The sequence below is a fragment of the Crocodylus siamensis genome, chromosome 12 (genome assembly GCF_052110815.1).
Source record: "Crocodylus siamensis isolate JL-2025a chromosome 12, ASM5211081v1, whole genome shotgun sequence".
In the NCBI taxonomy this organism is placed as follows: Eukaryota; Metazoa; Chordata; order Crocodylia; family Crocodylidae; genus Crocodylus; species Crocodylus siamensis.
The window spans coordinates 39,755,352-39,766,909 of NC_143406.1; the positions used below are offsets into that span (position 1 = coordinate 39,755,352).

General features: G+C 43.9%; 1 long non-coding RNA gene across 1 annotated transcript in view; it reads left to right on the forward strand.

Moving 5' to 3' along the window:
* Window positions 1-4,530, forward strand: part of LOC149854977 (uncharacterized) — a 130,344-nt gene extending 125,814 nt beyond the window's left edge. Inside the window, exon 3 of the long non-coding RNA XR_016438805.1 lies at window positions 4,415-4,530. This is a non-coding gene — a long non-coding RNA (uncharacterized LOC149854977). The remainder of the gene's footprint in view (window positions 1-4,414) is intronic.
* The last annotated feature ends 7,028 nt before the right edge of the window (window positions 4,531-11,558 follow it).

Genomic DNA, 11,558 nt, shown 5'->3' on the forward strand with positions numbered 1-11,558 from the left:
GTTGGGGGGAGGAACAAGTTTATCCAGCGCATCATTTTCCTTAAGACCAGCTCTGCATGGCAGTTCAGGGAGAGGGCAGGCAGCTCAGCAGAAGGTAGAAGGGGAAGCCGAAAGCAAAGCAGCAGATTGAGGTAGGGAGTGAAGAACTCATTTGTGGCACACTTGATAAAAAAGGTTGGCCCCCACTGTGCTAAAGCTTATCCTGGTGTTTTTACTGTAAACGTACATCAACGTATTACTAAAAGCAGCTGCTCAGCGCACACAGTGCTAGAGTTAACCTTTAATGATCTTATCTCTACCTGAAAACACACAAACATGATCTACACCAAGTGCAAATCCTTCCATCACTCTGGGCCCAAACTTTCTCCTACTGACATCAGTCAGTGTGTGTGGGGGGGGGTGGGAGGGACCTGCAAACTTCAAAGGGCCTAAGACAGGCCTATGGCAACACAGTAAATATGCACATATAGTTTAGATATTGGGAGAGAGAGGAAGCAAGACTGACGTTTGGACTAATGATTTACAGAGTATTTGCAAATGTTATAAAATGAACTCATGAGTGGCAGAGAGAAGGTGCCCCATTAGTGGATTGGCAGTGGTACGTAATTTCTCCAAGCATAAATAAAGTCTATGTGCAAGCTGCACCACTGCTGCATTTTGTTTCTACTCAGCAGATAGGCTTTGGAGTTTAAAGTGAACTGAAAAAAAGACTCAAGTCTAGGGCCTGTGGGTTTGACTGCTGTAGTTACAAAATATCGCAGCATACAGAGTCGTAGCAGCTGATGAAGTAGGCTGTAGCCTACAACGGAGAGATAACCAAGAGAGCATATAAATATGAACAAAGGAGATTGATCTCTTCTGGTAGTAACTGCCAGCGTTAGCCACTTCATTCCTCTCGTTAGGATATTTTATTTAAGTACAGTGCATGCAAGAAGGTGAGGCTTTGCCATCTTGTGCCTTTTTGAGTATAGAAGAAGAGTAACATTTGGGAGGCCAGAACCAAGAATAAGGAGGAAGTCAAAGAGGCTATACCAATGTACCACAAATCTTTTCATTCAGATCTCAGATCCCACAGGCAGAAATGCAGACTTTGCTCTGAGCTTCTGCCAGATGAGATGTAGTTAGCCGTCTTAGTCTGAAGTCAAATAGAAGGCAGGGGAGATTTCACGTTATAGGTAAAACTTTGACTTCAGCGCTGGAAACAGTTTACTTTCATCAGATGCCACAATGCACAATTAAACACAAGCCAAGCAGCCTGACTCAAAATAGCAGCCAATCAGGCTGGCACATAAACAATTCAACAAGATAACAATGCTTGTTGAGGGTTGTTATTTGGGAGGGAAAAAAATAAAACTTCTAGGCATTCAAATGAGAGAGTTATCAGATACTTGCAATCCTGAAGAGATAAAAGCTCTAATTACTTCTGCTTTTTGTTTCTTTGAGCTACATTTCTTCTGAAAGTAGAATTCTGTTTTTGCTTGTTAGATGTATAATTTGTTTAGGTCTTTTTTATCTTTGACCATGTTGTTCTAATATTATCCGTGCTTGCCTCCCCAACCATGTGCTTCTTTTCCCAGCGATGTATACTTTCTCTGCCATCAAAGTTTCAGGAAAAGGAGATAGTCCTGAGTCAGGAAAGAACTCCTGAGTTCACTTCTGTAGAGAAGTTGCAAACCCCGGGGCAAATCTTATTCCACCTATTATGCAGCTAGAGTAGGCACATCGCTGCATGCTATTAGGGCCCATGAATAAACTCTGGACATTATAGCGCTGGAGTTTATTGTTCTCAGGTGCTGCATCTCCACATGTGCCTGGGACCTCAGCATGTTAAGCCAGCTCAGAGAAGCTCTGGCTGGCACAGAGCCTAGGAGAGTCAGCCTGCCAGCTCAGGGCCACTCCCCCTGGCTCAATGTGATGCAAAGGGGCTGGCCAAGGCGTAAGGGTGCTCCAGCAAGGGGCTGTCTGGTAGGCAGGGCCTACACTGAACCACCCTTACGCCCCAGCCAGCCAAGGTGGTGTCTACACAAGCACTGCTGCAGAGTAAAAAGCTTCTAATTACAAGGTCTATCCTGGTATGGAGTTAATTAGTCCACTCTGGCCTAATAGGGGAGCACGTGTAGATTTACTGTGCACCTAATTAGTCAACTGCACAGTAAACAGCTCATGTAGATGCTCCCCGTGTGTTCCTATTTTACCGTGCTCAAGTCCCTGAATAAATGTTAATGTGCCTACACCAGTAATATGCTATCGTTTCAGCCTTAAAATGAAGCCACAAAAAACAAAGATCCGAAGGAGAACCCAGCTCCTTTTTTCATTGTTCCTCAAGGACTTGGGCAGGGTAAAGTGGGATTACATGTAGGCACCTAAATGCAGTCAGGCACTTAAAAGGTAGAATGGTATCTGGGTGATCCAGGGGGCTTCAATCCTGTTCCCAGCTCTGCCCCTTGTCAGGGTCACTTAACCTCTCTGGCTAAGTATAGACAGTCAAAAAGCCCAACGCTGAATCAGTTCAATATTTGCAGGTTAGTCTAAATGGTGTAGATTGAGCCAATAAGCAATCGAACAGATATTCACTTTTGATTCCGGAAATGCGGCCACATACCTGCAGTGGCCGAAGCCAGAAGCTGGAGGGGGGGTGGTGCTAGAGCATGCCTCCCTGCTCAGCTGGAGCAGACAGCTTGGGCCAAGGATAGCCTGCCCACCCTACAAAGCATCTTGGGATGCTGGGGAACTGAGTTAACTTGAATCTGGAGGGGATCTGGGACAGAAGTTCAATAAAGCGATTTAATCTAAATCAGTTACGTCTGATACTACGTCCATCCAGATTTATCTTAAACAGGTTTGGGCATTTTTAAAATGGTTTATGTGCCCTGAACTTCTGTTGTGATATAGAATTGAACCAGTTTCTGATTAGTTTTACCAGTTTGTGTGTAGTTTCTGTCCTTAGCCTTTGTGTTTGAGTTTACTCATGTATTAAATGGAGCAAATGACAAAAATCCATCATCTATGGGAATCTGAAATGTGATGCCAGTATATTATTTTGATTACTACAGCAGTGAGTAATAATGGTTCTGATTCCCCTTTTTTCATGTTGCCAATTACAGAAATATTCTTAGATCTTTTCCTGCTAGAAGACTATGAGTTTCCTTCATTTTCCATAATGAGGCAACCAGGAATTGTTGCTAGAGTAAAATTTCAACAACTCCACTAGCCAGATACTGGTGTAACCCTGAGAGGTTCCTAAATAGGTCTTTTGCATAATTAGGAATGTGATGGCAACATCATTAATAGCCCTAATAATACCACTTACCAGACACACATAAGACACTATGGCCCAATTAAGTGTTGAATTCCCATTTCCTTTGGGAAACTGGGGCTATAGAATTAGGTATCATCATCCTCATTTGTTACCTTACTTCTGCATACTACTTTGCAGGAAAGGAAATACATCAGTTCTTATAGCCTCTGACAAGTCCACAAAAAGTTACCTCCTCCTCCTAATGAAATCAATAGCAATTTTGATATAGACTGAATTAAGAGCAAGATCAAGCCCCTAGGGCAGGCTTAGAACACAACAAAATATAAAAAGCACACTGGAGTGACATTAAAAGACGATTAAGACTGCAAAGTCAAGCGTCCAAAAGTTAGGAAATGCAGGAGCTCAGATTGCTCGCGTGTAGCCCCAGTTCAAATTCCACATGCACATACATTACACAACCCCCTTTGTTCCTGTTCACTATTCAACACCAGGCCCAGACACAAGCCACAGCAGCTTTGAGCTGCGAGTGCAGAGCGTGCCCCAGCTGGAGTATACTCATTGCTGACACGAGACTGAATCTTTAGGGATTTAGCTGCTAAAATCCTAGGCAGTCTTTGCCGAGGACTTGCAAACTGTGGTTATTCCAAAGGTGTATGCGGTTGGCTACGTTTGAGCAGATTTTCACAGGGATACCAAAGGCCCAGAGACCTGACATGAAGGAAACCTCTTGCCTGCCAAATTTCAAGCCTTTTCTCCAAACAAAGGAGCAATAGAGCTCTCTCTATTATTTTATAAAAGGTTGCCAGAATTTTTCAACATGTGCAAAGCAGCATATTTTTCTTCAGCCTCACTTTCCAAAACAGCTTGGCAGTTTGGGCTGAAATATAACAAGTATTCGGCCTGAGGCAAACACCAGCGTGGCAAATTTCAGAACAAGCGGTTAAAAACTGGCAACATTTAAAACAGCCAAGATGAAGGTTTCACAGGGGGAAGGTGTCAGGCAGCCTTAATTACAGTAAGCAGCAATTGAGCCCCACCTAGAAGAGAAGTGCAGGGCTGGGAAATGCACGGGTTATTAAAGTAATATAGAACGATGTGCTGTGTACAAACAGCTCGTTATTTTCTAATCCCGACTGTCACCCTTTTTTGGAACAGGCAACGTATATCAGATCTTTGCAACGGGAGTGCCAGGACTTCATTTACCTCTGCTGTATCGCCGAAGGCCCGCAAGTTTCTTTACGTGCTTATTTTAAATAACCCCAATGTTTGACTGTAGGCCATTTTTTTTTTCAAGTCTTCAAAGAGTAAGCAGTTTCTAAATCAATAGTTTTAGGTAGAGCTGATTGAAAGTTGGAATTTCTGTTCCATGAGAAATGCTAATTCTTCAACTTCTGGAAGGAAAAGTAGGAATTCCAAATTCTGAAATTTCATTCTCATTGAATGGGGGGGAAATAGAGCTAAGTTTTACTTGGAAATGTCCTAAATAAAATTGGACCTGGGCGCCCAAGCACCAAGGTTTCCATCACAGCCTTGGCTAACTTTAAGGCCTCTGATTCTTGTCAGCCACGAAGTGCTCGTGTAGCCAAGAGCTGCAAACTAAGCGGCCAGGAGCCTCCGAGAGGGAGAGCTGAGGAATCTGTTTTCAGGAGTGGGAAAAAGAGTTACTTAAAAAAAAACAAAAATCTTGAGGCCAGTTTCAAAAAGGAAAACCAAAATACTCTGTTTGGACAACGTCTAAACAAAATGTTTCAATTTCAAATAACCCTCAACTCCTTTTGGGGTGAAACCCTTTGCTGAATTTGATACCAAGTTTCACGCGTAGTTTATTCACTGAAAAATGTGTGTTGGGGTCAGCTAACCTATTCATCTGAAAACAAATCTTCCCAGATCAAATCTTGACCCCTAATTGTGTTTCATCAGGAATAACTGAAAACCAGCCCTTTTCCACAAAGCAGTTTGGATTTGACAAATTAGCATTTTTTCTCAAAAATCATTTCATTTGGTTAAGTACAATTAGTTTGGAGTACAGTGATACTTAGGAGTCCAAAGCAAGAGTAAGGGCTCTATTTTGCTGTGCACCATACAACTAAGTAACAAAGCTAATCTCTACCTTAAGGAGCTGAAACCTTGAGTTGTGTAACTGCTGAGGACAGCCTAATGGCTGTTGGCGTGAAAAAAAATGTTAAACATCTTCAGGCCTCACTCATACTTACCAAAAAAAAAAAAATCCCCGAACAAAAAACACACCTTAATTCCAGCTAACAGCATGTTGACACCAGTGAACCAGAAAGATTTTGAATTACATGTGATTGCTTCACTACTATATTACAAATACATATCCTTTATAAGCAAGCCCAGAGGTCAAATTTCACAGGGAACTCTTTGGAAGTCAGTCAGTCATAAGACCCAATCTCATAAGACAGAACTAATAGAGTCAAACCACATCATACCTTGAAACTTCAAGGATGGAACAGCCCCAAAGAGGAGGAAAACACAAGCAAATGCACATAAATTTAGGTAGTGAATCCCATTTAGGATTTATTACTGTTTTTTTTCTGGCCTGCATACAGAACAATGCTTCCTGTATCATAGGAATACGTTAGCTCAGAGCATAATAAATATACAGCGCAAGCAAAGCCCGTGATGGTATAAAGCCTAATCGTACCGTATATCTTTTCATAAGTGCTTATAACACACTTCGCTATCTTTAGTGCAGTTAGCCTCAGAACATCCTCATGAAGCAGGGAATGCTTTGACCCTATTTTACAATTGGAGGACATAGCAGAGACATAGTGAGTGCATCTACACATGTGCTTTAATGAGCAGGAGCCTATTTTACTGTGCATTAAAGCGCTGCATAAAAAAACCTGTGCGATTACGCTAACGTGTAGTAAAATAGGCTACTGCGTATTAAGCATCACTTAAAAACTGTGAGCATTCATTACTGCTCATTAAGGCAGTCTAATGTGCATTTGTTTAGTACCTCATATTGAAGGGTGTGCTGGAATTACAATGCATTGGAGCAGGCTGGATTAATTGAGGCTGCTGGAGCGTGGCAGTTGAGCCACAGGAGGCTGCTGGAGTGTGGCATGTATCAGCGTCCTCACCCTTAAAAATAGTGGCAGGGGCACTTGAATTAAAGCTCATCGAACAAGCTTTAGTTCAAGTGCCCCCACCATTATTTTTAAGTACAGGGATGCTGATACAAGAGATGCAGTGGCACTTCAGTTAGAGTGGTTCTCGAAGCCGCTCTAATTAAAGTGCTGTCCCTGTCCCACACCCCTGAGGCATATGTAAAAGTTCCCAGAGGTACTAAATTTAATGTGCATTAGGAAAAGCACCTTAATGCACCTGTAGACACACTCACTGTGTCCCTGTCATGTCTGTAAAGTGATGCCTTCAAGTATGCCACTGTAAGGACTGGCACTTTTGAGGAATGTGCATGCTGGCAAGGGAGGAAGATAGAGAAGGGGAAGGTAGAAAACTACATGAACCAGAGAAGAATCCAAATGAGAGGCCAATGCTGCATGAGAAGGCCAAAAGCAAGGAGTCCAAGTCAAAGTCCTAGTCAGTAAATAAGGTCCACATCTTTAGTCCAGCACCAGAAGTCAAGACAGTCAAGCAGTGTGAGCAGGTGCAAAGAATCAAGCAGAAGCTAGACTGAAGAGGACCAGGTAGAGGTTATAGACAAGGGCCAGGCTACTCTGCATTCAGTCAGCTTGTTCCTTGCAGCTGGTACCACTCTGAAATCAGGTGTTTCTCATGAGGGTGCAAATTGCCTATAACACCTGCTGACCCTCATATGCTCCAGCCCTGGGAATGAAGGAGAGGAGTCACTTGGGTGCATTCTTCCACAGTTGTTCCTTACACCTTAGTCTTTAAAGAGCAGCTTCTGGCAAGCTTCCCAGTATTTCCACTGCTGTGTTTTCTCCTGAGGAATATGAGTGGGAGTGGGTGGACAGTGTGCTTTGAGACTTCCCAGTGTGCTTGGGACTTAGAGTGCACCCTTTCAGTGCACTCTAAGGACATAGCGCAGACATACCCTGAGTCATCTGAAGGTCCAGATCCTTGTTGGTACTTTGCTCCTGTTCCATATATTGCTAGAGTTTTAAGCTTCAAGCTGAAGAGAGTAGGTGAGTTACCAAAACAACTGATGGCCAGAGACAGTCTCCTTTTTCCATATGGGCATCTCAGCTATGAATATTGTGGCATTCACCTAAGGTAGGTCTGCTAGTTAGGTAGGCCATGCTCTATCTAGCAACTGAGATGGTCTCTCTCTCTCTCTCTCTCTCTCTCTCTCCCTCTCCCTCTCCCTCTCCCTCCCCCTGCTCATGTTCAAAACCTCTATCACTTATGCTCCACAGTTTCTTGCCCCCAGGTATACTTTCTGCCAGTGCCCTGTTGCCCCTGCACCTAGCGATGCCCTCCCTTCTGCCCTCTGATGCAGAGACTATCAAGCAATTGGTGCTATACTTGCTCTGAGCATATCTGTAGGATTGATCCCCTCAAAAGATGCATGTTTCCCCACCACCTAGTTTGAGAATCCAGCTTTGACCATCAGTTTGATACAGGGTCCTGAGCAACATCAGCCCTTAAGTAGGCTTGCAAATACTGACTGCCCCTATAGAATTAGATGGCAACTGAGCCCCAGATTTGAAAATGCTGATGGTACCCTTTAGGAGACTGAGCCTATGTGACTTGCCAAAGATCACCCAGGACATCTGGAGCAGACCACAGACCTGAACAAGAGTCTGCTACCTGCTATGCTCATACTCAAAACCCTGATCAGCCTCCCTCCCATACAATCCTCTTCTCTTTCTCCATGGAGTACCCGAATGCTAGTATTGATGCCTCAAATCTCTTTTCTGTTTTTGACTCTACTGATACTAATTTAATTGTACACATCCCAATAACTGAAATAACTACAAACCCTGCTGTTCCAGACCAAAAAGAATGCTCCCAAAAATAAAAACAGGACAAGTATCTTGTTACAATAAAATAAAAGCATTTTTCCATCTCCCTGCTGGAGTGGGTATATGCAGTCACTTGTTTGTTCTGCAGCTGGCCTCCTAGAGACACGCTGGCCACAGTAAAACCTCTCATGCACAGTGTGGTGCCACAGGACATTTTTCATGAAGGCACAGGATTTTAATTCAGTCCACAGGCTGAGGCAGTGAATTCTCTAAATCCAACAGCTGCAAAACATGCAGAGCAATACAGGCCGTGACCCGCTGCATTAACTAGAAGACAAGTGGGTGTGTCTACACAAGATGCTTTACTGAGAATTAAGCTTTTCTGATGCACAGTAAAGTGTCAGCATCTACACATGTGTGGGACTTGCTGTGTAGTAAATTAGGCTAATGTACCATTTGTTAGTACCAACAAATACAGGTACTAAATTAATGGTGCATTAGCTACTGTGCAATAACTCACATGTGGATGCTCAGTGGGAACAAATTGCTCCTGCTCAGCCTAGCAGGCAGCAGTGAGAGCTGTCCTGGCTTAGCAGGATGCTGCCTGCTGGCCACCTGGCTAACAGGCAGCATCCCGCCCAGTGGGGACAGCTCTCCTGGTCATGTGGCCAGGGCTTCTGGCTGTTGCAGGGGAGCAGAGCAGGGTAGAAGTAGCTCTGGACTGGGGTAATTTGCTCCCAGCTGTCAGGCGTAATTTGTTCCCGACAGGGGGGCGCACATGTAAATGTGTACCCCGCAGCACTTTAATGAGCCTGAATTGTCTTTGCAGAAAATTCAGGCACATTAATTGCACATGAAGACAAGCCAGTAAGGCCTTTGAAATGGGCTAATTGCAGATGTGACCATACTAAGGCAACCCCATTTTCCATTCCTCTTTCGTTCCTTGCTTCATGCCTCTGCAGTTTAGGAAGCTGAAAATATGAGTGGTGGCAGGATGAGTGACATGGCTTCTTTCCTTGAAGGCTTCCCTCCTTCTCTCTTACTTAGTGGAAGGAGCTTTCACTTCAGATTCATTACTGCCTGTCAATCTAACATGGGAACGGAAGAGGTGCACCGCTCTGGTGTATCCATTAGAGGACACAAAGAGAGAGAGTACAGAGAAGGTTGCTTTTAACTTGACCTTATACATGTGGGGCTCCTCCCCTGTATTTTATGCTCCTCACACCCTCAATCTGGAACAGTTACCATTATTTTTCTCTTCACCTCTATTTTTCACTCTCTTTTCCTCTTCTTTTTTCTCTTTCTCTCCCTATTTAGAATGTTGCTTTGCTTGGTTGGATGCTTCAATTTGTATTTTTCTCCCTTCCCCTTTCTTCTACTCAATATGGTCCCACTTCTCTTTCTTCCCGCGATGGGATACTGATAACTTCCACTGACAACGTATCAGTTATTCCTACCTTGTGAAGGAGCGGCCATACAAGCTTTCATGGCAGAGCTGAATGGCAAAGACCCAACAGATTTGTTTCAGACTCCATCAACTCCTGCCATATAAGTGGGGCTGCCCAAGAGTAGGTAGATGAGCAGACACCACTGAATTGTGACAACTTTTCCTTCAGGTGTGCACACTGTTAAGTCAAAGACTTACCCCCTTCCTATAGTTTTTCTTTCCTAACAAAGGCTTAACAATCTGGTGTTAAGTTGAGCTCACTCCTCATCCTCAATTGTTATTTCCTCTCAAAGGTTCTTCCATAAGTTCTGCTCTATCCCTTTCCTAAATAGCCACTCTCTACTCCCCGCCTTACATCTGCAAGCTGGAACAAGCTGCCTGTCTCACTGAGTCAGCTGAATCAATGAATCATTCTCCCAGGAGTCTGGCTCCTGCTCCTTCTGTTAAAAGTAAGTATGTGATGGGGGTATGGGAAGAGGCAGAGTTGCACCATGCTCTTTCTCTACTGGCCCATACCCATCTAACTGACTTTGCTCCCCATCACAGCAACAGTGAGGCTGTCAGCTCTGTTTTGATCCTTTTCTTCATATGCCCAAGAAGAGGAGCCTACTGCCATCTTCTCTGAGCTACTCTGCATGCCCAGAGCTGTCTCCAGCAGCATATTTCATATCAATCATGTGCCGCGCTTCTGAGTCATCCTTACCCAGCGCTGAATCTCCAGCCACATGACTCTGTGGAAGAGAAGAGAGTGGGGAAGCAAGCATGGTGCTTGAAATTCATTATCCTGCAAGATTAGGGATGAACAGGGATTTCAAGTGCAGCTTGAAGTGCTGTGCACTAACAGCTAAGCCATGGCAATTCAGCTCTGAGGCACACTCAGGTTGTCAATACCAGTCTGAAACTTCCCTCTTTGAGCTCATGTGACTCAGCTTCAGTCGCTGAAGAACAGCAAAGCCATTCCAGGAACTTGAAACGGAGACGATGCGTTTGCCTCTTTGTACCTACTGAATTAACTACGTAATTTCAGAGACTGAAAACAAGCCCTAGTTGAGATAAGTGGTTTATGTATCAAGTTACATACTTTTTAAAAAAAAAATTAATACCAGTGTGAATCGTATTCACCTGCTGCTGCTTCTTTGGCTGTATATACTGAACTTGTTCCTCGGGAAAGGAAGGAAAGGGTAAACACTTGGATAAGACTTTGCTGTTTCATTGTTTGGTGGGGCACTAATGAGTACTTTGCAACGCCGGCCACCTGTCACTGAGATTTTGGTGGAGGCCATTTATATCCTATAACTCAGAGTCTAGGCCTTTTGCTGCAGAAACTAATATACTTAGAGACCAACAACTGAACAATGCCCCTCATTAATATTTGAAGGAATAAATGTTCATGGGACTATTCTGCACTGAATACCTTGCCCCACCATGCAAATAACCATGCAGAGCTGTTGGCTACAGTTTGCAATTAGGATCAGATATGGGACCAGATTCTTTGCTGCAGCAGTGGCACAGCTGTCAGGGAGCTTATGGCTCCTGGTCGTTGCAGTCGGGTCCTGGCGCATGGTAAAATAGCCTTTGGGCTGTTCCAATTTCTATTAGGTAGCTATTGTTTCTGAGGAGCAATCTGGCAGGAGGGGACTGCTGGAGCTCCGTAGGCTCTTAGCCGCTGGATACATCACCAAATCCCAAGCTGTGAGGTTGTAGGTGTATGAGTTAATCCAGCATTATGTCCATTGGCACCTCATCCGTATCTGGATAATACTGAACAAAAGGTTTCCTTCTGCACCATCTGAGTGGCATAAAAGGAGTAGCATGGAATGAAGCCCTTGCTCCTCAGCATTCAAAGTAGTTGGAGACAATGTATAATCTGTTTCTACTAGAAGCCATCCTGATTGCTTTTTTCCTCTTCTATCCCAAATACTAAAATGCAGCTAAGAAG